Genomic DNA, 26,412 nt, shown 5'->3' with positions numbered 1-26,412 from the left:
GGAATCCCCTCCGTCCCCGTCCATCCCTAGAAACTTCAGAAATATTTATTACATTTAATTATGCTACTGAATTAAAGGCTCTGGTAGAGACCCATTTACAAATAAGCAAAGACACTTTATTAATTTGGAAATATTAAATGGGTTTCTACCAGAGCCTCTAATGTAAATATAAAATATAAATACTCAGTTGATGAGAACCCCCAAGCTGTCAGCTGAGGACTTCCTTTGCAGTTGGCCGGGGGTCCCTTTTGCCAAGCTTGGCAGGCAGCAGTAGTGCCCCTGAGTCACAGATGCTGGCACCTCAGTGGCTCATGGATGTTGCCAGTGACTGCTGTGCTTGGTGGAGGGGAGTTCTGGCCGTCTCTAGAGGAGGTCCTCTGCTGACGGTGCTTGGGGATCCCCACCAGTCACAGCAAGGGTCAGCAAGTACTTCAACACTGTAGAAATAAAACCAGAAATGCATTTCCTTTTCTTTTGAACACAATACAAAGACATCTGCTATATACATTCCCAAAGCTAACATTTTATTAATAAATTCCGTTTTTTACCTTTGTTGTTTGGAGACTTATTTTTCCATAAAGTTGGTCCCAGTTTCTTTTTTCTGCTTTCCCATCTTCTGTAAATTCTTATGTTGCTGTCCATTGGTTCCTCCTACCATAGTCTAGCATTTATCCCTTTCTCATCTTTCGCCTTTGCCCACCAGCCCCATGCCTAGCATTTCTCGTTCTATCACCCCTTTCCAGCACCATGCCACATCTCTCCCTCCATTCCCTTCACCACTATGTCCAACATTCCTCCCTCTTGCATCCATTTCAATCTGTCCCACTGTTCCCTTTCCACCTCTCATCTGTACCTCACTCCCTCCCTATGATCAAAAATTCTCCTTTCTTCCATTCCCCGTGTACACAACCATCTCTTTCCCTCCCTTCCTCTCTCCCAAGTTCATGCCTTCTATGTCCAAAAACACATTCCCTCCCCAACCTCAGCATCTCTTTCCCTCCTTTCCTCCATCCTCTCTCCCAAGTTTATGCCTTGTGTTCAAAAACGCACTCCCTCCCCCCTTTTGTGTTCCACATTTGCCTCCCACATTCGACCCCTTCTGTGCCCTGCATTTGCCTCCCACGTTCGTGTCCAGCTCTCATCTGCCAGCAACTTTATCAGCAACTTTCTCATCCAAATGGAGCTCTGAGAGGTAGCTGGAGCCGCGTGGCTTGTCTTCTATTTCCTGCCTGCCGTGTAGCAGCACACATAGCCAACCGGAAGTCTTCCCCAATGTCAGCGCTGACGTCGGAGGGAGGGAGGGCTTTGCTTAAGCCCTCCCTCCGACGTCAGCGCTGACATCGGGGAAGACTTCCGGTCGGCTATGTGTGCTGCTACAGGGCAGGCAGGTAGGAAAAGAAGATGAGCCTTGTGGCTCGAGTTGCATCGAACTCTGCGGGATCCCTGTGACCCAAAGGGGGAACCCGCGGGATCCCACGGGTCCCGCAGGATTCCCGTCGTCCCCGTTCCCGTGCAGCTCTCTACTTTAGGTACAAAAGATACCATGATAAAACCCTCTCTTTTCACATTGCTTTATGGGACAAGGATTTCAAGCGGCTCTCATTATCATCCATTTCTTTCTTTCATTATAGGAAACAACTCAAGACTTTCTTGCTTATTAAATTTCTTAGCTCTTAATACTAACATATTTGTCACGTTGATTTATGTATCGTAGCTAGTCTTTTGTCAATCGCATTGAACTTTACGGTAATGGCAGTCTAGAAATAAATTCTTATGTTATGTTATGTAAAATCTCCCACAGACAAATGAGACCCTCTGAGTGAGAAGGTACCAAAAGTGGATTACAAATTACAATGGTATAAAGGCTATTATAGTTTGGAGAGATAAATTTGAGTAACTTTCATTTTAGAAATCTGATCATAGTCTTGTGACCTGGGTTTACCACTGTTGGAAATAGGATACCGGGCTTGATGGGCCTTCAGTCTGTTCCAGTATAGCAATTCTTATGTTCTTGTAGAAGTTTTTAAATTTTCAAATATGTTTTTAGAAAAAATGTACTTTTTCTTATTGATAAACATTTCTCATTTGTTAAAGATGTAATTAATCCATACCTGAGGTGGTGAATGGCTTCAAAGGGTAGAAGTTTGTTCCAGGGGTGGCATACTTGAAGGAGATGGGGGTGGGGTTATTCTATTTTATTTATTTTTCACTTAAAGTCAATTTATAACTTATGCGGATAACAGCAAAAATATACATACTTGTAATTATGGTATGTTATGTTGGCTTTTTAAATATGGAATGAAAAAAGTTAAAAATTGCTGGACTAAGGGCTCCTTTTAAAAAGGTACATTAGGGATTTAACACGCGGAAGAGCGCCAACTAGACCTTAACACCAGCATTGAGCTGGCATTAGTTCTAGAAGCCTAGCGTGGGTTTAGCATGCACTAAAATCCCGCGTGCGCTAAAAATGCTAGCGCACCATAGTAAAAGGAGCCCTAAATGCATAGCCCTTGAGGGAGACTGCCTCAACTTTTTGGTTGGGATGAGAATTTTCCAGTCGCCCCTCGTATAAGACATTATATTACGAACATCTGGTTGTAAAAAATTCCATATCTGAGCTACACCATAATAACAATGCGTCTGTTTATATTTAACTCCCTTCAAGAATGAAAAAGTCAGTAATAAACATTCATAACTACAATGCTTAGTGAGACCTCCTAATATATTAAGCCAATTTGGAAAGCTTTCAGGAACCTCCCCATAAAGAGTTTTTTAGCTAGACAACACAGTTTACTTTCAATTCACAAAAGAACAGGGCACCGATATATCTCACTAAATTCCCCCTTTTACAAAGTTGTGGTAGCCGCTAGAGCATAGCAAACGCTCTGATGCCCATTAAATCCCTATGGGCATCAAAGTGATTACTGCTAGAGAATGACACGATGACAAAATTCATCACCGTTCCCATCCCCGCGGATAACCGCGGGAAACCATCTTCATGTCATTCTTTAAGGAAAGAGGGAAGAATCAGAGTATGAATGGCCACATCCACTGACCCGCAAGCTTTGCTTTGAATAATGCTGGTGTAGAAGGACAGAGGATGAATAGACACTAGAAAATGACATGAGTTTATTTCCCGACATGGGTTTATTATGGCCATTTTCTACCTCGCTTTCCAAGCTGTGTCGAGAAACTGAGAGACCCAGCGCAGTCGAGTTCCTGAAGAAGGGGGTGTGCACCCCCGAAACGGAGTCCCGTAGGACGAAGCCATCTTTTGCTGACTGCCTACACACGGAGAAGCTAAGTTCTTCTAGTTTGTGTTCAGCTTGGTTAGATTTGGACACTTATTTTCCTTTTGGCCCCATGATTGGGGGATAGAGACAAATTTCAACTTAATTCATTGGTGTGTGTTTTTATTTTTTTAATCATATTTTTTCACACATACTGCACTTTATTGTTGCACTTTATTTATTCACTTATTATGCGGAGAGAGCCCGGGGATGTTTCGCAGTTAACACTCTTCTGGGTGTAAATTCGCGTCAGCTTTTCCCTGGGGTTTCCCAGTGGTGGCTGTGTGACTGAGGGCTCTCCCGCTTAAGCGTTTATTAATTTCTTACACAGTTGATTGAGTGTTCAGTTGGTCTTTGTCTCCTTCCCCTAGTCATTTTCCTTTCTTGGGGTTTGGGAGGTTTTTTCTAGTTCAGTGATTTTTCTGCCTCCATTTTTGTAGGGTTCATTTTTTGTTCTTTCGGTCTTAAATCTGGCACCCTCTGCTAAACATAAATTAGATGGAATCAGCTGTTTCTGCAGACTAAAAACCACAATAATTTTGTTTGTTTTTTCCTTGATACGTTTAAGATGAACCTGGTGAAAATATGAAAACTTTGTTGAACATGAGCCAGCCCTTGAATTTTAATTTGATCTTGTGTTATTTACACATCTCTAGATTCAGGCATTCATCATCCATTGGTAGGTGATATTTTCAATACTTGCACAATATGATATCATTTTTGCGTTCAGTCTTGAAATGCAATACACTATAGAATTGGAAAAAGGAATATTTCAGTCCATTTCATTCTTCTTGCTCCACATTAAATTGTGAAAGTAAAAAAATATATATTTTATTCATAGTCATTTTATGACAGTAAATTATGACTAAAGTATACAACAGTGACTCTCATCCATTTCTCTTAATAAATGAAGGATTTGTTCTAGCCTTTTCATTTCTGATTTAGTATAGTTGTGACTAATGTCATTTATGTTTGCAGCATTGACACTTCATTTCATTTCATTCTTTTTATCAGTCTATATATTTTCTCATCTGTGATACTGCAATGGCTGTAGTTTGCATTTGTTCTGCCTTTTTCCATTCTGTTGAATAGATTTAATCCTCAGATAAAAGAAAAAAAAAAAACACCACCCTGTAAAATATCAGCTACTCAATTTGCTTGTACAATTTTGAAATATCGCTTCTTTCTAAGACTTCCATTTTGGATAAAATGATATGGTCGTCATGTTAGGTCAATTTTAAAGATAACAAATAGCAATAAAACAGAAAGAAAAGATACCTGTTTAATCGGATTAACTTGATACATTTTTTGATGAACTCTCTAAGGCAAACCTTCTTGAGATCAGAAATGAGCAAATGATGACAAATATCAGCATATATAAGTGAAACACAAAAAAGATTCCAGTGGCAGTCTCACAGGGAAATGTAGGAGTGGGGGGAGAGGAGAAACAGGGAGAGATGGGTGATCAAAGGATGACAAATAAGCAAAATTTTACGGCTTATAATGTGATAGGAAACATTTTATTAAATTATGTCTGCTGGATATCAAAATATTTCATTATTTTAACTTCAAGGGCGTCGGACATTTCAGCATGCGCTAACCCCCACGGCAGCCTAAAACCCTAATGCCTCATCAATGGAGGCATTAGGTACGAGTGCGGCAGGTGGTTTAGCGTGCGGTATTCCGCGCGTTAAACCGCCACCGCGCCTTCACGAGAGAGGACACATCCAATATCCCAGAACCTGAGGAGATCATAAACGGAGTCCATGATGAAAAGCTGGTCCAACTAGAGGTAAGCCAAGAAGATGTCCTCCGACAGATAGACAGACTGAAGAGCGACAAATCACCAGGTCCGGACGACATCCACCCGAGGGTACTAAAAGAGCTGAGAAACGAAATAACGGAAACACTTCGCCAGATATGTAACCTATCCTTAAAAACTGGGGAGATCCCAGAGGACTGGAAAATAGCAAATGTCACGCCCATCTTTAAGAAGGGATCAAGGGGTGACCCGGGAAACCACAGGCCGGTGAGCTTGACCTCGGTTCCGGGAAAGATGATGGAAGCACTGGTTAAGGACACAATCTGCGAACACATAGAAAACAAGGGACAACTGAAGGCGAGCCAGCACGGCTTCTGCAAGGGAATGTCGTGCCTCACGAACTTACTGTACTTCTTTGAGGGAATAAACAGCCAGATGGATAAGGGGGAATCCATAGACATCATTTACCTTGACTTCCAAAAAGCCTTCAACAAGGTACCTCATGAACGGCTACTTAAGATGCTGTGGAGCCACGGGGTGCAAGGGGATATCCACCGATGGATCAAACACTGGCTGGCAGGCAGGAAACAGAGGGTTGGAGTAAAGGGCCATTATTCAGACTGGCAATGGGTCACGAGCGGAGTTCCACAGGGGTCGGTGCTGGGACCGCTCCTGTTCAATATATTTATTAACGACCTGGAGATGGGGACGAAATGTGAGGTTATTAAATTTGCTGACACCAAACTCTGCAGCAGGGTTAGAAGCACGGAAGACTGTAAAGACCTGCAAAGGGACTTAACGAGACTGGAAGAATGGGCAAAAAAGTGGCAAATGAGTTTTAACATAGAGAAATGCAAGGTCATGCATGTAGGGAAAAAGAACCCGATGTTCAGCTACAAAATGGGGGGGGGGATCATTGCTAGGGGTGAGCAACCTTGAAAGAGAACTGGGGTGATGGTGGACTCAACATTGAAAGCATCGGCACAGTGTGCGACAGCCTCAAAGAAAGCGAACAGAATGTTGGATATCATTAAAAAGGGTATCACAACCAGGACGAAGGAAGTCATCATGCCGCTGTATCGTGCAATGGTGCGCCCACATCTGGAATACTATGTCTAATACTGGTCGCCACACCTCAAGAAGGACATGGTAGTACTTGAGGGGGTCCAGAGAAGAGCGACTAAACTGATAAAAGGTATGGAAAACTTTTCATACGCTGACAGGTTGAAAATGCTGAGGTTGTTCTCCCTGAAAAAGCGGAGACTTAAAGGAGACATGATAGAAACCTTCAAAATCCTGAAGGGCATAGAGAAGGTAGACAGGGACAGATTCTTCAGACTGTGGGAAACCACAAGTACTAGGGGTCACTCGGAGAAACTGATTTAGAACAAATGCTAGGAAGTTCTTTTTTACCCAGAGGGTGGTGGACACATGGAACGCGCTTCCGGAGGTTGTGATAGGCCAGAGCACATTACAGGGATTCAAGGAAGGTTTGGATAGGTTCCTAAAGGATAAGGGGATTGAGGGGTACAGATAGAAGTAGAGATAGGTTATAGAAATGGTCAGAAACCACTTCACAGGTCATGGACCTGATGGGCTGCCGCGGAGCAATGGACCTCTGGTCTGACCCAGTGGAGGCAACTTCTTATGTTCTTATGACCCCCAAATGTCTTAGGTTCCTGGATTGTCTTAAAATTTCCTTTCAATATTCTCACCATAAAGTCACTGATTCAGTGCTCTGGTCTTGCAAAGTGATTTTCCACAGAACTATTACCCTGGTTAGAACTGTGATGTTTAGTGGAGTGCCTATGTAAGTTGATTCTTGTCTTTGGCATCTAGCTTGTCTCCCTAACATATCATCCTTCTTCACATTTTTTGCATTCAAGTGGTGGGGGATGGGGTGCTTTATATATATTTTTTACTATTTGCTTGATGCAGTTTGATTTGTTAAGTAGGCAACCTGCTCAACTAGTCAAAAAAGTAAAGAAACAAAAATACAAAAACAAAAGCAGGGCTCTTGGGCTGGGGATTCTTTGAACCTCCTGAAAGCCCTAACAGTACTGATCTGAATTTGATTGGCTGAGCAGCATCTGCCTGTTACTTGCTCAACCAATCAAATTCAGAGCAGTGCCCTCAGGGCCTTTAGCAGGTGCGGTGAATCCTCTGAAAGCCACTATTGCATTGAATTAAACAGTATACTGTATACTTTAGGCTTCTTTTTCAAAGCTGCGGTAGCAGCTGCTCCTGTGGTAATTGCTCTGGCGCCTATAGGAATTTAATGGGCATTAGATCATTTGCAGCATGGCAGCTGCTATCGTAGATTTGTAAATGGGGAGGTATATTTGAAGAAGAGCCTGAGTGGGATCCCCTTATGCTGAATGCTTTTCCCATATGAGTAACTGTGGGTCCTGCGATATGTGCTTGGTTTATTGCATGTGAACAGACTGCTGATTCATGAGAAATCCAATAGGTTGGTACACCATCCTCTACGATTTTGACCTTTGTAATTTTAGGTAAATATTTATGCATCTGTTTCTCAATAAACAGATTTGGAAAATCAAATAATGCAGCACACTTTTTTTTCCTTGAAGCATATATCCAGTGTGACTTCTGTAGTGTAGTCTATTTTTAAGGAATGATTAAACAAGTTTTTGATTAAACTGGGATGATTCAGTTTATATTCTGCCTTAATGTGTGTGGAAATTATTAATGTAATCAGCCTAAATAAAATATCATCTAGCAATTAGCATTCTCATTAGGCAGGAACAGTGTGCAAACAATACAGCTTGATAGGTCAGCTGTACACCATGGAGCTCATTTTAAAAAAAGAAAACCATCCAAAATGTGGCAAAAAGAGTCAGATGGACGTTTTTCTCACCAAACCTTCCAAGTCACTATTTTCAAAATGTATTTTGGAGATGGATTTGTCTTACTGTACTTCTTTGAGGGAATAAACAGCCAGATGGATAAGGGGGAATCCATAGACATCATTTACCTTGACTTCCAAAAAGCCTTCGACAAGGTACCTCATCTAAATCTGAAGGGGCCTTTTAGGGGCGTGGTTTGGGGAGACTAGAGTGGGCTTAAGATTTAGAAACATAGAAACATGATGGCAGATAAAGGCCAAATGGCCTATCTAGTTTGTCCATCCGCAGTAACCATTATCTCTTTCTCTCTCTGAAAGATCCCACGTGCCTATCCCAGGCCCTTTCAAATTCAGACATAATCTCTGTTTCCACCACCTCTTCTGAGAGACTGTTTCATGCGCCTACCACCCTTTCTGTAAAAAAGTATTTCCTTAGATTACTCCTGAGCCTATCACTTTTTAACTTCATCCTATGCCCTCTCATTGCAGAGTTTCCTTTCAAATGAAAGAGACTCGGCTCATGCGCATTTACATTATGTAGTTATTTAAACATCTCTATCATATCTCCCCTCTCCCGCCTTTCCTCCAAAGTATACAGATTGAGATCTTTAAGTCTATCCCCATACACCTTAAGAGGAAGACCACATACCATTTTAGTAGCCTTTCTCTGGACGACTCCATCCTTTTTATATCTTTTGAAGGTGCGGCCTCCAGAATTGTACACAATATTCTAAATGAGGTGTCACCAAAGTCTTATACAGAGGCATCAATACCTCCTTTTTCCTACTGGCTATACCTCTCCCTATACCTAGCATCCTATACCCTATACCTAGCATCCTTCTAGCTTTTGCCGTCACCTTTTCAACCTATTTGCAGTTTTTCCATATTCGCACCTATATCTGGAACGCATCCACCGCGAATACGGAGGGAGAAGTGTATTTCTCAGATGTGCTTGTCCTCAGAGCAGCTATCTTTTTGAAAAATTTTTGAGAAAAACAAAACAAAGCCACATCTACGTTAGAATGTACATATCAAGCGAGTTTCCCTTACTTTCTATGGGGAAACTCGCTTTGATATACGAATAATTTGGTTTACGAGCATGCTTCTGGAACGAATTATGCTCGTAAACCAAGGTTCCACTGTACTTATTTTTGGGGAGGGGGCATGTCGGAGGATGTTCCCACACTAATCAATGCAGCTACCTTACTAAATGCTAACTGGTTAGTGCAGGATTATCACAGGAACCCTGATCACCTGCAAAATGGATAGGCATAAGTGTTTACACAGTAATTTTCAAAAATGGCTGTGTGTGAATATCAACATTAGTGCGTAGCCATTATTACATAAGATGGAAAATTGGCCATTTTACAGCTATGGCAAAAAAGGCCTTATCACACAGGAAAAACCTATGGCCCCCCTTTTATGAAACCACAGTTTACTGTGGGCCAGCGGGGTAAATGTTCGATGCTCATAGGAATTGAATGAGCATTGGAGCATTTACCTCATCAGCCCACAGTAAAAACTTCTACTGCGGTTTCATAAAACGGGCCCTATGTTTGCTGCCCACATTAGTGGTTGTCCTATTTATGTGGTGACATTGGCAGGTTGAGTGCTGAATATAAGTAAAAGTCCAGTGAAGAATACATCAAAATTTTTACAATAATTTTAAATTTTTAAATCATTTGGCCAAATTGAGTATTTTCTCCTTTGTTAAACAGATGTCTTCTTTCATATTTTCTTTTGTTCTATACAAGAGGAAAGGATTTTGTTTTTCTGAAAACTGCTGGCATTCATTTCCATATTCTTGAACTTCTTCAATGTTGAATCTTTACAAAGTGCCATTCTAAAAGACAGTATGTATATGAATTGAATATTATAATTCCCTGTGAATAACATGTAGACAATATAAAAAAGATTCAAATTTTGATGTAGAAGCTATTTTCCACATCAAAATGCATTAATGGTAATGGGGTCAGCTATTAAGGGTCAATTTCAAACACTACTAAAATGCTACAGTAATATGGTTTTTCTGATCAGATTCTGAATTACTGAATATTTAAATCATCATCTATTCCCCCTTCCTTTTATCAAGATGCTTTAAGGTTTTTATCACATGACATGGCAGTAAAAGTTCTGACGCTCATAGGAATTCTATGAGCGTCAGAGCTTTAACCGCTACAGCCTGCGATAAAAAACACGCAGCATATCTGTGCCATTGAAAAATAAATAAATAAAAAAAAATCAGGCAGACAAATTGTTTTTTTACCATTGTTAAAACCACATTTTTGAGAGAATAGCCAAGCGATGTTAGCGCATCAATTTCTTGGCTATTTTGCATGGGGTTTTAGCTAATTTGCATGGCCGGATGGGAAAATAGGTGATCGAGGGAAAAAAAAACATGCGGTGGGCCGTTTTGTGTAGCGGGTCGGTAACAGTGATTGTCGCTAAAGCTGTGAAAACAGGTTTAGCGACAATCGCTGACTTTAGTGCATCTAACCCTTGGTTCAGTGATTATCCATTTTGTTCCGGATCTTTCTGATGGAACAAAAAAAGTGGGAAATCACTGGACTTAGGGGCCAATTCTATAAACGGCGTCCCGATTGTAGGCAGCAGAAGGAATCCTACCACTGTCTAACCAGCTAATCGGGATGCACATTTTCTAAAAATCAAGCCCACAGGCAGGCCGCCTACACTATAGGAATCTGTCATGGGTGCAGGAAAGCACCTAGGGACACTTAAGCTTGCCCAAGGCTGGGCATAGGTGTGGTTTCACCCGGAAGTGGCCTTGTATGAGCTTAAGCGGCCCTGGACATCTCCCTAGGGCTGTGATACGTGCTTGATATGTAGGCCATTAAAATGTTGGCCTACATTTCAAATAGACGTGGCCACTGAGCTGATCGCAGCAAGGGGAGTGCCAGGGTGGGAGGTTTGTGTCTGGGGGATGTCATGGGCTCGGGGGGGGGGGGCTGCTAGCAGGAGGGAGTGGGCATTCCTCCTGCCTATCACAAGTGGGAGGGCTTATTTTGGAGGGACTGGGCATGCTTTTTGCCAGGGGATTTTGAGGGGTAGTGGAAGGGATTAGGCATCCCCTCTGCCACAGGCATTATGGGGGGGGGGGGGGGGGGGAGGGTAACAGTGGGCATCCCACCTACCAGCCAAGTTAGTAGGGGGATTCAGGGGTTATGTGTCGTAGCTGCTCAGCTGATCATGGCAATGGGATTTTCTTGCTGTGATCAGCTGATGGGAAGGGATCAGGCACAATTTTCTAACTAGTGCCTATGACATGGGTGCCAGTTAGGTGGGGCTGGGCATCTGTCCCTTAGGGCAGACACGATTCTGTATAGGACGCCGGTGTGCGATTCTCATCTGCTTCTTAGGCGGCTGCAGAAACTGGCATCCTATACAGAATTTCCCCTTGTTTACCCTCAATGGAGACTATCCCAACTTTGTTGGCTGGGCTGAGAACTTTTCAGCAACCCCTCATAAGCTATCCTGGGTATTTATCAAATAGCTAGAACTTCAAAGCTAGCTACTGCTAAAGATATATTATTTTACCACTAACTCATATATTTTAGCACTAATTCTATTTATGCAATAAAAACATAGGAACATAAGAATAGCCATACTGGGTCAAACCATTGGTCCATCTAGTCAAGTATCTAATTTCTAACAGTAGCCAATCCAGGTCACATGTACCTGGCAAAACCCCAAATAGTAGCAATATTCCATACTACTATACACAGAGCAAGCAGTTGTTTTTCCCCTGTAGCTGTTTCAATAGCAGACTATGGACTTTTCCTCCAGGAAATTGTCCAAACCTTTTTAAACCCAGCTATGCTAACTGCTGTTACCACATCCTCTGGCAATGAGTTCCAGATCTTAACTATTCTTTGAGTGAACAAAATATTTCTTCCTATTTGTTTTTAAGGTATTTACATGTAACTTCATTGAGTGCCCCCTAGTCTTTGTAATTTGTGAATGAGTAAAATATTGCTTCACTTTTACTCATTCTACACCACTCAGGATTTTGTAGACCTCAGTCATATCACTCCTCGGTCATCTCTTTTCCAAGCTGAAGAGCCCTAACCTGTTTAGTATTTCCCCTTATGAGAGGAGTCCCATCCCTTTATCATCTTTGAACATTTTCCAATTCCGCTAATTCTCAATGCACACAAATGTATTTGGAATTAAAAGACCTTCTCATAGGGGATGGAAATAGTTATAAATTCTATTGCTGCTCATGAAGTTCTTGAAAGAAATCTAATTGGCATTGAAGACTAATGTATTTGGAAGTTATCTGTTTTTTAAAATCTCTTTAGATTGCTAATACCGGAAATGTGTAAGTAGCACCAAGAAGGAATGTCTAAACTTCTCATAGTTGCTTTTTCATCTCTGTAGTTGAGTTCGTACTTCAACCATAGTCAAATATCTTTGTACAAAGGGCAGTAAATTGCAAAAGAATCAGCATTTCCTGACAGTAGGAAATTGCAAGAAAAGATAAATATTTCACACACAAAAGGTAGCATTATTTTCCCTTATACTTTGATAAAAGAAAATTGATATTCTAGAATGCAATGCTTTTTTCAGCAGGATAGCATTCATGCTGGTGATCCTAGATGCTATTGCCTGATGTTGAATCAGTAATCTCTTTTAAAGCTGAAGAAGGCGTTTCTCTCTCAGCAAAAACAATTTAAAGTTGGATTTGGCTTCTGACTTTAAAACAAAAGCTGAGTGTTTGAGTCTGCACAAGCTCAGTGGACTCAAGTCACCCAAATTTATGACTTAGAATATTTTCCTTGTCTTCAGTGAAACAAAGGTGGACACTCAGCCTGCAGCAGGTCATTAAACTTCAAACATATAACTTGGATTTTAAAGTTATAGGTATTTTTAGCACACTATCCATGTCAAGTGCCAGCTTGAAAAATCCAAGTAAGACTTTAAATCAGGGGTAGGGAACTCCGGTCCGTATTCCAGTCGGGTTTTCAGGATTTCCCCAATGAATATGCATGAGATCTATTTGCATGCACCGCTTTCAATGAATATTCATTGGGGAAATCCTGAAAACCCAACTGGAATATGCCTCTCGAGAACCAGAGTTCCCTATCCCTGCTTTAAATGGTCAATTATACATTTAGGTAGTGATTATCTATAGGCACCAGGATGATGTGTGCAAAGCACAAATTCTATATCGGCAATTGCACACACAATGGCCGTTATAGAATACTAGTTTATGTCACTGTTCTCTTTAGACTATACTTTTGCACTTTAAGTTAAAAACACATTTGCACACACAGGATAGATGAGTTGTGAGCTGTATAAACTCATACGAGTTATTAAGCGTGTTACATCCCCTTTATGCAAATGTGTTTTTAACTTAAAGTGCAAAATACAGTTTAAAGAGAATAGTTTAAAGTACAGTTTAAAGAGAACAGTGACATACACTAGTATTCTAGCTATAGTCATGTCAGTGAGAGACACTGTTTTACTATTACATTTTCACTATTGAGGGACAGGCAAGTTCTGCAGGACTCTGGGAACTTGCTTGTCCCTAGAGATTAAAAGCACAATATTGAGGCATCATCCCCTACCGGTAGCAATGCAGTTGGATGACACCCATTTAGCTTAGAGCAGTGTATCGCAAACTGTGTGCCTTCTGAGATTTCAGGTGTGCCGTGACACACTGGCGAGGAGGAGAGTCGTCCACGCCGGCTGACTTCCTACAGGATGTGCCTCTCGCGGCGAGAGGCACGTCCTGTAGGAAGTCAGCTTGCGCAGATGACTCTCCTCCTGGCCAGCGTCTCCCCTCCTCTCCCCGCAAGTCCCAGATTCCTCCACCGAAGCGGGACACGGCCAGATGGGCCTCTGCGCATGCGTGTGACATCATAGTGTTGGCGTCCGTGCACTTCCGGGTGCCTTCTGGCTGGGACACTGGATTTACTGTGCCGCCGGCCGGAAAGTTTGTGAGACACTGACTTAGAGAGAACAGTGTGATAAAAATCTACATCTACTTGCCTTCCTTTAGGTAGGAACTCTTACACTAGCTCAATGACTGGTGTAAATGCTCATGGCTAAAGGTAGCACAAACAGCAAAAAAGGAACAATAATAGTTATTAATACAGTTTCAAAAATGGCATTTAGAATCCAAAAGTAGAGTAAAATAACTCAGCATAGGGAAAAACCCTTCATAAGTACAGGGTGCTCAGCAGAGCATTCATGTCATAGAACACGAGGAAGTTTCTTTTCCCTTTTGAATTAGGAGGATTTATTTTTTAAGGTCACACACAGCATTAGCGGGTTCTCTGAGGAAGCCAGGACGGCGAAACGTGTCAGAACCCCGCTGGGTCACCGCTGCAGAGACATTGAAACTAAATCTGTTTACTTACATTAGCTTTTCACAAAACTTTGGACTTTGGACTTTATTTTCACATTATGGAGATTTAAGAATTACTTATGAATCTATGAAGTTATTTAAAAATCATTTATTCTAACAAGATGGTGCAATGATTGATTCTATGAAAGTTTATAAAAGGGTTTTTCCCTATGCTGAGTTATTTTACTCTACTTTTGGATTCTAAACGCCATTTTTGAAACTGTATTAATAACTATTATTGTTCCTTTTTTGCTGTTTGTGCTGCATTTCCTTTGGAACAATATTCAATTTATTCAATTACCCAGTTGTATTATACATGGCTAAAGGTAGGCAGTTAGGTGCATAAATACAGTAACATGTGCATTCAGCTGCTATGACCAACCCTGACTCATCCCTGCCCCCTTCAGGACCACTCCCCCTTTTGCATTCACAATTTTCAGAACCCTAACTAAGGGCTAGATTAACTAACCTGCCCGATCATGACTGATCCGTGTCCGATCCAGGCAGGACCGATCGATTCTGCAAACAAGAACATTTTAATGGGGGAGATTGGAGGCATGCCCCCATACGCCGACACGGATCACTAGGTAGCAATCCTGACGCAAGCGCAGATCATCTAATTTGCCTGTAGATGATCTGTGCATGTGTTTGCTGTCTTTTTTTTTTTTATTATTGGTCCTGACTCACCTGCTCTCTGCTACCCTTCCCTGCAGTGTGAGCCTGTGGTTTTAACCTGCGGGTTTAAAGCGGGTTAAAACCACGGGCTCGCATTGTGGGGAAGGGCAGGAGAGTCGGGGCAGAGAGCAGGGAGCAGGGTGGCCAGAGCAGGAGAATTGGGGCAGAGCGTAGGGCAGCCAGAGGAGGAGAATCGGGGCAGAGAAGACAGCAGAGAGCAGGGTGGCCAGAGCTGGAGAATCGGGGCAGAGAAAAGAGCAAAGAGCAGGGTGGACAGAGCTGGACAATCGGGGCAGAGAAAAGAGCAGAGAGCAGGGTGGCTAGAGCTGGAGAATCGGGGCAGAGAAAAGAGAAGAGAGCAGGGTGGCCAGAGCTGGAGAATCGGGGCAGAGAAAAGAGCAGAGAGCAGGGCGGCCAGAGCATGAGAATCGCGGCAGAGAAAAGAGCAGAGAGCAGGGCGGCCAGAGCAGGAGAATCAAGGCAGAGAGAGCAGGGTTTTAGCACAAGTGACTGGTCCTCACCAGTCGCTAGTATTATGATCAGCCAGCCAGTCGGTGTGCCAGAAGAAGTTTTGTTTAATCGCGTCCTTCCTGCTTTGCATGCTGATTCCCCTCATTTGCATGCACGGATCGGGATCGGATCGGTACACAGGTTAGTGAATCGTGTCGGAGGGAAATTAGGTCACAAAGGGCTCGCACACCGATCAGTACACGATCAGTTTGTTTAGTGAATCTAGCCCTAAGGGCAGTTGCACATGTAACTATTACATAGCACCAATTAACACCAACTATAGTGATAATTTGTTGCTAATGCTAATTAGCAGCTAACTAAATTCTGTGCACAATTGTCACTATTCTATAACTTGTGTACACAATTTTGCATGCTATGTGTAAAATGGTGCATGCAAATTTCCAGAATTAGGGGGAAAATGGGTAATTGTTTAATAAAGGCAAAGAAAACCTTAAAGAAAACGGGTAGGAATTTCAAAATGAAATCCTCATATGAATTCCCACCGGTCCATCTGGAACCATCCCAGAGCTGCTCTTTTCACTGCTGAGGGTTGAGTATACAAATCTCCCTGTGCCCTTTGGAAATGTCCTCTTGATAATTTGTATTTCAGTAACCGAAATTAAGTAAACCAGTTTTTGTAGACCCTAAGGTGATTTCATTAATGGAAGGCCTTGTAACATCTTGTATTATGATAAGAAAATAGTTGGCAAAGGTCCCAAACAATGAAAGGAAATGTTCTTTTCTCTAAAGAAAAGCTACAATTGTAAGAATAATTGAAACTTAAATCAGCACACCTGAAATTGAAACTCTTCTGGGAGTAACTGAAATTTACGTCTTAGAAACTCAGAAATCAATCTATGAAGAGATTATCACCCACTGAAAAAAAAACAACTAAACTCACAATTATTTTCACTGAAAGATCCAACATTTCTTGTACTTGACTGAAGTACCGTATTTTCACGCATATAACGCGCGCGTTATACAATATTTTACAAACCGAGCATAACCATGTGTGTTATATGCGTGAGCGTGTTATACAATTGTTTTCTGTCTTGCTGGCGCCCTCCTCCATCTTCCTGCAGCGTTCGCTGAAAGCCGCAGCAGCGGCTTCCATGCACCTCCTGCGGCTGGGAAGTGTTCCCTCTGATGTCGTGACGTCAGAGGAACACTTCTGGGTCAGCCGCAAGAGGCACATAGGATCCGCTGCCCGCAGCTTTCAGCGAACGATGCAGGAAGATGGAGGAGGGCGCCAGCAAGACAGAAAACGCCGCATCACAATAGAATAGGCATTACAATAGAAAACCTGGGAAACAAAATGAGGAGCATGCGCGGTATACGCGTGGGCACGCTATTCCAAAATTTTCTTACATAACTTCCTTGTTCCCACACGCTATACCCGTGTGCGCATTATATGCGTGAAAATACGGTAATACTTATTCTTCCCTCCCCCTTTTAAAAAAGCCATTTTAGGCTTTTTTTTAAAAAAATCACCGGCCGCAACAGTATTATCTCCAAATTCCTATGATCGTTCGAGCTAATATTGCCATGGCTGGCGATATAAAAGCCTAACGCGGCTTTGTAAACGAGGGGGAGAGGGGGCTAATGAGCCAATATACTGTTCTAGGCTGCAAAAACATTTTTTTTATTTTTTTTTTTATTTTATTTATTTCTTATATACCTCTAATCCGTTAGGTTCGAAGCGGTTTACAGAAAGTATACATTAAGGATACAATAAAAATAAGATAAGTAAAGATAGGTACTTAGAAATACCCTTACTGTCCCGAAGGCTCACAATCTCGACAATTCATCCATCCTCCATCGACTTTGGCAACGCTCCCCTCTTGATTCTCCCCCATCAGCCTCACTTGCCATGGGTCAGCAAAAACATTTGTAGCCTAGTGGTTATTTCTGTTTATTTAAATCCCATAACTATCCTCCTTTACAAAGCCACCCTAGCGTTCTTAGCACCAGCCGCCGAGGTAACAGCTCTTATGCTCATAGAATTCCTATGAGCGTCCGAGCTGTTACCTCTGCAGCTGGCGCTAAAAATGCTAGGGTGGCTTTGTAAAGGAGGGGGTATATTTTGTAAGAAATGTATTTATTTAATTTGTTTTCTTTCTTCTTGTTTCCAAAGAGCTCAGAACGGGTTACAGGTTAAACATACATAATTTCAGTACAAGTTTATGATACAAGTTTTTATCCTAACCTGATACACACTAGGGCCTGGATTCTGCAAATGGCGTCCAGATTGTAGGCAGTGGTAGGCATCCTATCAATGTCTAACCAGCCAATTGGGATGCACGTTTGTTATAAAAAATCTTCCGAGGCAGGCCTCCTACATTGGCGGCACCTCTGGGAGCCTAAGGAGGCCTGCATGCCCGCCTAAGCTTGCCTAACGCAAGACATGGGCGTGGTATATTAATATACATAATATACATTTTATCGGTTACAATTTGCCATAGTTATACTTATAGTGCAAAGTCTGCAGTACAAGCTTTATCCTAGTTTGACATATAGATAGTTTACATATTAGATATGCCATAGTTGCAGTGCAAGATTTTACAATATAAGTTTTCCTTATGTGACACATACTGGTTCTGGTACCAATATACATTTCTTTGTAGTCCATCGGTCAAGGGCAGGGGATTAGGTGAAGAGGTATGTTTTTATTGCTTTTCTAGAACTGAGGTGTCCTTCAAGGGATCTGATCTGTGAAGGCAGTCAATTTCAGTGGCTCGGTATGAAGTGGGAGTACCACCATCGTTTGGCGGTGTGCTTGCTTCTTCATGCATTCTCAATCCTAACTCTGGCAGTTCTTAAGAAATTTAATAACAAAATTGCCCCCTCTCATGCAGTGGCACTCATTTAAAGGGCCACTGACCCTAATATCCAAGGTCTCCTGGAGAAAATTTGAGATCCTAGTGCCCAGTAGACCTCTTCCTTCTTCCACCCTATGTGAAAGTATCCTCCCTTCTTGGGGGACTGAGCTTGAATTTCTGGTGGGGCAGTGGCTCTGATCCCTCTTTTTCATCTCCAGGTAAAAAGTAAAAAATAGTGGTTTCATCAAGCCCCATCCTAGCCATATTAATAAAAGATTGCTATTTACATCTCCCTCAAGCTCTAACTCATCTCAAACAGAAGATTTCCAGTAGAGGAGCTTAGTAATCTCTACTCACTCCTACTCCATAAGTTCAAGTTTAGCTTTATTTGATATGCTGCTATGCTTACATGGGACTTCTAAACAAGTTTACAATGTAATCAGTGATAAGGGGAATAAAGGTGTATAAAATGAATAACAGAACAAGATGAAGACCAAATCCAACATAAGACAGAGTAAACAACACAGTAAAATAGGGGAGAGATACTCTACATGAGAGAAACACTTCAGGGGAACATATTACAATTGCCAAAAAAGGGTTATAAGGAGCAAAAGGGAAAATGGGGCAAACAACTGGAAAAAAAAAACATGAGGGAGGTCAAGGTTGTGTCTTACAGAGATTGTGGAAAAGCTTAAGAGAATAGTTTGCTTTAGGACAGCACTTAAATTTGTAAGGGAGTTGCCTAGTGCTACCTTATTTAAGAACATAGGAATAGCCCATCAAGCCCAGTAGCCCATTCTCACGGTGGCCAATCCAGGTCACTAGTACCTGGCCAAAACCCAAGGAATAGCAATATTCCATGCTACCAATCCAGGGCAAGAAGTAGTTTCCCCCATGTCTTTCTCAATAACACACTATGGACTTTTCCTCCAGGAAATTGTCCAAACCTTTCTTAAAAACGGCTATTCTATCCGCTCTTACCATAATCTCTAGCAATGCGCTCCAGAGCTTAACTATTCTCTGAGTGAAAAAAAAATTTCCTCCTATTGGTTTTAAAAGTATTTCCTTGTAACTTCATCGAGAGTCCCCTAGTCTTTGTAATTTTTGACGGAGTGAAAAATCGATCCACTTGTACCCGTTCTATTCCACTCAGAATTTTGTAGACTTCAATCATATCTCCCCTGAGCCATCTCTTTTCCAAGCTGAAGAGCCCTAACCTTTTCATTCTTTCCTCATACGAGAGAAGTTCCATCTCTTTTATCATCTTGGTCACTCTTCTTTGAACCTTTTCTAGTGCCACCATATCCTTCTTGAGATAAGGAGACCGGAAATGAACACAATACTTCAGATGAGGTCGCACTAAGGAGCGATACAGGGGCATTAAAACATTCTTAGTCTTGTTAACCATCTCTTTTTTAATAATTCCTAGCATCCTGTTTGCTTTTTTGGCCGCCACTGCACATTGGGCGGAAGGTTTCATCGTATTGTCTACAATGATACCCAGATCCTTTTCTTGGGCGCTAACCCCTAAGGTGGACCCTAGCATCCGGTAAGTGCGATTCAGGTTATTCTTCCCAATGTGCATCACTTTACATTTGTCCACATTAAATTTCATCTGCCATTTGGATGCCCAGTTTTCCAATTTCCTAAGGTCCGCCTGCAATTTTTCACAATCCAAATGTGTTTTAACAACTTTGAACAGTTTAGTGTCATCTGCAAATTTAATTACCTCACTCGTAGTTCCAATTTCCAGATCATTTATAAATAAGTTAAATAGAACCAGTCCCAGTACAGACCCCTGCGGCACTCCACTGTTTACTCTCTTCCATTGAGAACATAAGAACTGCCGCTGCTGGGTCAGACCAGTGGTCCATCTTGCCCAGCAGTCCACTCACGTGGCGGCCCTCAGGTCAAAGACCAGCCCCCTAACTGAGACCAGCCCTACCTGAGTACGTTCCGGTTCAGCAGAAACTTATCTAACTTTGTCTTGAATCCCTGGAGGGTGTTTTCCCCTATGACAGACTCCAGAAGAGCATTCCAGTTCTCTACCACTCTCTGGGTGAAGAAGAACTTCCTTACGTTCGTACGGAATCTAACCCCTTTCAATTTTAGAGAGTGCCCTCTCATTCTCCCTACCTTGGAGAAAAATGACCTTTTAACCCTACCCTCTGTTTTCTATCCGATAACCAATTCCAAATCCATAACTGAAGTTTGCCACTTATCCCATGACACTTTAATTTTCTCAGGAGCCTCTTATGAGGAACTTTATCAAAAAACCTTTCTGAAAATCTAGAAACACTATATAAATCGGCTCACCTTTATCCTTGCAGTATGTTCTAATGTACCATTAAGGGATCAGATGCTGCCATTTTTCCAAAAGTGCGAGGGTAAGTATAAGTTGAGATTGTTTCTGACCTTTATTGAACATGGTTTGGGGTGGGTTTGGGCTTCCTGTATTCAGGGGTCAGGAGGTCCCCTCAGCCCATGTTGTGCTTTAATAGAGTGTGGTCTGGGATGCACAGAGCTTAGCAGGGGAGCACATGATGGTATAATTAAAAAAATGAAACATAATAAGAGATGACCCTCATATAAAGCTCTCAATAATATATGGTTAACAGCTATAAACATAAAAAAAGAAACATAATCAAGGCATTTGCAGCTGAGGAATTATGTATACTCTGTATGCTACTAAACCAGTTTGCCACAGCATCTATTTCAGTTTCTCTATTTTTATTTTTTACTATACAGTATAGGAATCATCTCAATTGCTTAGGGTCAAAGGAAACATATCTCTTATTCTAGAATTTAATTAAACACTTAGCAGGAAGTTACAGAAAGAAAAGGCATCCCCAGAGCTCTAATCTCCTGCCTCATCTGAAGAAAAAGCTTTTGTTTATCCTGAGCCTGTTTGCAGACATCAGGGAAAATCCATATTCACTGACCCAAAATCATAACTTGATTTTGATGGAAAAACAATTGTTGGATTCAAAGATAAAGGACATCAAGTGGGTTACTGAATTTTCAATGTCCTCCTCTGATAGCTTCAAATAAGCTGCCAAGACTAAACTATTCAACCACTAACTCTTTTCATGAAGAGATTCACCCAAAGTAGTTACACACTGAATAGTAATCAGGCACTCAAGTATTTTCCCTATTTGTTCCAGGGTGCTCACAATCTAATTGTAGTACCTTAGACAATGGAGTGTTAAGTGACTTGTCCAGAATCACAAGGAGCAAGCTGAAATTGAACTCATAACTAGAGAATGACACGAGGACAGATTTTTCCCCATCCCTGCGGGCACTTATTTTCCCGTCCTGTCCCGTGAGTTCTTTTCCTGCCCCTGCACCATTCCCGCAAACTCTGTCCTCATCTGCAGAAGCCTCAAACAATTTAAAGTCATAAGTGTTCGAGGCTTGTGCAATTAAGGCAGAACTTACAGGAATGGGACAGGGTCAGCGCCAAAATTTGTAGGGACGGGATAGGGAAATTGAGCTACTGTGGGGAGAAGGACAAATTTGTCCCCGTGTTATTCTCTGCACTGCATCACTCTAGAAATCAAAATGTAGTAAAAGTGAGCCAAGTAAAGCACAATTAAGCCATTGTGAGGTTGGCTCTTAGACATTGGTGGAATGAGGCATTATGATGTCACAATACCAGCTCTGGTCTGGTCATCGGAGGCTGAAACTTTTCACACTATTTTTTTATTCAATTTTCTACACTGTTCTTCCAAGTAGAGAATGACACGGGGACAAATTTTTTTCCCGTCAACGCAGGAACTCATTTTCCCATCCCGTGAGTTCTTTTCCTGTCCCTGCCCCATTCCCGCAAGCTCTGTCCTCATCTGCACAAGCCTCAAACACTTTAAAATCATAAGTGTTCAAGGCTTGTGCGGTTAACGCAGAGCTTACAGGAATGGAACAAGGACAGTGACAAAACTTGCAGAGATGGGATGGGGAAATTGAGTTACTGTGGGGACGGCGAAAAATATGTCTCCGTGTGTCATTCCCTACTCATAACCTCAGGGTGCTATGGCAGCAGCTATAACCATTAAGGGCCCTTTTACAAAGGCGCGCTAGCGCTACTGCCTCCTTTTGAGCAGGGGGTAGATTTTTGGCTAGCGCTAGCTATAGCGTGCGATAATCCGGTGCATGCGCTAAAACGCTTAGCGCACCTTCGGAAAAGGAGCCCTAAGTCACTCCTCCACTTTGATGAGTCACCTTCTATTCCCCTCCTAAAGAAGAGGTAAAAATCTCTGTGAAATGAAAGAATAGCTCCATCCAAAATTCCAAGAATCTCTTAGAAAGTTCCTTGGCAGCTATGAAAAGGGTTCAACTTCAAAGTTCTATTTTCCAAAATGTAAACTTTGTTGAAAAGATATATGGCCTTTTATCACTTGTGAGGAGGTAGCTTGTGCCCTCAGCTCCTGAATTTATATTCTCGAACAGCTCCTTCTATGTTATTGAAGTGAGCTACCAAATGACGTAAACTCCCCTCCATAAATGCTAACTATGGTACGCGCTATTCTTTCCACTGAGAATTAACACTGACTATATTATTTCTCAAGTGCCAGAAGCGGGCCTAGTCAGAAGTCTGATGACTTAGATGAGCGGTCACAGACCTGAGCTGAGCATCACCAACTCCTTCTCTTCCACTGTCTGCTTCACTTGATACTAATTATCCCTGCTGTGCCAGGCCTGATTGACCTCCGCAACCATTTAAAGGGGCAGAAAGGAGCATCACTGATCCTTTGCTTCCGGGGTAAGGATAAAACCTGAACCTAGTGGTCCTAACAACGCCTCTAGTGAACCAAGTTCAGGGCAGTGGGGGCAGTCTGCCCTGCATGCAGGGAGTTGAGGGTGCTGGAGAGGTTGTGGGGCTGCGGTCTGCATGTGTTTAGCACCATCTCTGACATCAACTTTGTGTTATGGGGCGAGGGACTGGCAGAACCAATGGACATGCACATATAGACTGCAGCCCTGTGACTGCTCCACAGACCCCCCCCCCCTTTACTGGTTGAAGGAGGGGTGTATGACTTGAGGAAGGGGTACTCTACCCCGAGTAGCCAGCATGCTGGGTACATTATCATAGTATATTTTATTCTTATATGTTCCAGCCCTAGTCACTCCATTCTAAACTAAACTAAACCTTAGGTTTCTATACCGCACCATCTCCGCAATCGAAGAGCTCGGCACAGTTTACAGGAGTTGGGATGGAAGGGAACTCCAGTGAAGGGTTAAAGGATTAAGTGTAAAGAAGATTTAGATGGGTGTAAGATACCGGAGAGGGAGGAAGTGTTACAATTTTGAGAATAGCCAAGTTTTCAGATGTTTATGGAAAATTTGGAGGGAGCTTGAGTTTTGGAGAGGGGAGGAGAGGTTATTCCAGAGCTCAGTGATTCTAAAGGGGAGGGATGTCCCTAGTTTTCCTGCATGGAATATACCTTTTATAGAAAGGAAGGATAGTTTTAATATTTGGGAGGATCTGGTGGAATTAGGAATTGAGGAATTCCAAGATAATGGAATAACGGGAGGAAGGATGCCGTGAAGGATCTTGAAAGTTAGGCAGGCACATTTAAAGTGAACCCTGGAGATTACTGGGAGCCAGTGAAGCTTGGACAGGAGCTTGGACATTTTTTAAATTCTAAGATTAAAAAAATGATGAACATGTCTTGGAAACTTCAACATATGACACCAGTCAACCAATCTAAAGGAATGTTAAGAAATACAAACTAAAATCATGAAACTGTTCTGTCTCCAAATCCATTCCTCCCAGGAAAGCTGTTCCAAGAGAGCAGATTCAGAATTGTTCTCTAGAATTTACTACTATTTAACATTTCTGTATCATTACTAGAGATATGCAGCACTTTACACTAAACACACGAGACAGTCTCTGCAGAGTCTCTCCGTTGCCCCCACGCCAAACAATTTCAATTTTGTCAATTATCCTCAATCTGAAATTTGTGATGGCATTTTGCTTAGATAACCCGTGTGATACTAATGGTGTCGTCTCATTGTTCATACTCAAGCAACATTTATGTTCATTAAATCTTAAGCACACATGCATCACTGGTATGCATGGTATGCATATACTAGTGAGGCATACATAATAATATATGCTACATCATCCAAATGAGAAGCAGTATAGCTATATGATCTCAAAATCTATCCATTACTCTGATTTTCCAAAAAGTGTCTTTAATAGAAGAACTACATAAAAAACAGCTCTGATAGGCTGAATGGCCATAATTTTCCCTGTAAACCATGGTTTTCTTAGATATTCAATAATACCCACAGTGATTTTATCCCACTAGTAAGATAATTGGAGACTCAGAAAATGTCAGTCTATTCCAGTGAGAAAATGTACTGTAGAATAAACACACACGATTAGAAACTGTTGAATACAGGATCAGATATGTCAATTTCCTCCTGAACATTATTTTTTTTAAATATTAAATCAATAATTCATATTGTTTGCTTGTTTATACATGTCTCAATTTTAATGATTTTAGTATGTATAGATCAGTGTTTCTCAGCTTGGTCCTGGAGTACCCCCTTGCCAGTCAGGGTTTCAGGATAGCCACAATGAAAATGCATAACCTTAATTTGCATATGCTGCCTCCATTATATGTAAATTTATTTCATGCATATTCGTTGTGGATATCCTGAAAACCTGACTGGCAAGGGGGTACTCCAGGACTGAGTTGAGAAACACTGGTATAGACCACTTATAGCCTAAACATAGAAACATAGAAAATGACGGCAGAAAAGGGCCATAGCCCATCAAGTCTGCCCACTCCCTTAACCCTCCCCTAAGCGGTTTACATTCAGGTAGTCCAGTATTTCTCCCTATCTGTCTTGGTGGGCTCATAATAATGTACCTGGGGCAATAGAGCGTCAAGTGACTTGCCCAGGGACACAAGGAGCCGTGCTCGGCTTGAACCTGCAGCCACTAGGCTACTCCAATTCTTGTGAAGGGCAGTTCTGTAAGTGTGCACCTGCAATAATACACCCCTAGCACATGCACATTTGCAGAATATTAGCACTTTCAAATGTAACTGTACATCTGCATGTGGAAGGGCTAGCAAGATGCCTAAGCGCTATTCTGTAAGGGAATGTATAAGTGGGATCACACATAAATACAAGAGGCCATATACATGTTCCAGCTACATTTGCAAGCAGTGTCTCACTTCCGGTTCACCACACAATTGTTTCCCACCTACATACCTTTATAGGACCCCCAGGGACCCCTGAAGAAGACTTTTTGTCGAAACGCGGACCGTGTTGGGTCCTGTATCCCTAGCGGACTAGGTCCTTTAAGGCTTTTATGTGGATGATTTACTTTTATGTGGATGGAATTATTTTATGTGGATGATTTTAGTGTACCTTTGGAACTTTGATACTTTCAAATAAAGTCCATTTAGGAACATCGTCACTCCACAGAGTTTTTTTGGTTTTCTCTGGATTTTCTTCTTTGTGGATATTTTGGGGTCAATTCCTTTTGTTTTTTGCCAGCTACATTTATGCCAGGTCTATGATTGGTATAATTATGGGTGCATTAATGATAGACATGTTATGCTAGTATTCTATAATGGAATCTAGGCACCCGATGCCCATATAGAATATGTCCTTACCATGCGTGCTCAGGGCACCTAAATAGAGGTGATCACTTTTAGAAAAGGCTCTGTGTGTGGGTGGGAGGGAGGGATTCTGTATAAAGGTTGCCCAAAGTTAGGTGCTCAACTTTGCAAATGGATCAAAGCTTTACATGCACAACACTATATATATTCAAATATAAACCAATCTGAATATAAGGAGGAAAAAAAGGTTGACTTGAATATAAACTAGGGTGGGGGTTGGGGGGTGTTATATTCAAGTGACCTGCCCTGCCAGGTTCTGCACCTAGCCCCCCTCCCCACTGTCCTGCCAGACTTTACACCCCATCCCTCCTCCCTCCTTGCAGACCTCCACCAGGCCTGCCATAAGACTTAGTGGGCCAGCGGTGTGCCAGGACAGGAGGGATTCCTCCTGCAACCTGTCCCAGCTGACTCTAACAATTCTCACCTCCCTCTCGTCTCCCTGATTAGTAAATATGGTACCTTTAAAATCCCTGGTGGTTCAGT

At 42.0% G+C, this 26,412-nt stretch overlaps 1 long non-coding RNA gene across 1 annotated transcript in view; it reads left to right on the top strand.

Annotated features, from left to right (window-relative positions):
* The window catches only part of LOC117366378, a 244,084-nt gene that overhangs the window by 55,252 nt on the left and 162,420 nt on the right, over positions 1-26,412 (top strand). The window lies entirely within an intron of this gene.

The sequence above is a fragment of the Geotrypetes seraphini genome, chromosome 9 (genome assembly GCF_902459505.1).
Source record: "Geotrypetes seraphini chromosome 9, aGeoSer1.1, whole genome shotgun sequence".
Lineage (NCBI taxonomy): Eukaryota > Metazoa > Chordata > Amphibia > Gymnophiona > Dermophiidae > Geotrypetes > Geotrypetes seraphini.
The sequence above is the reverse complement of the archived record's forward strand: the minus strand, read 5'-3'. Positions and strand labels throughout refer to the sequence as shown.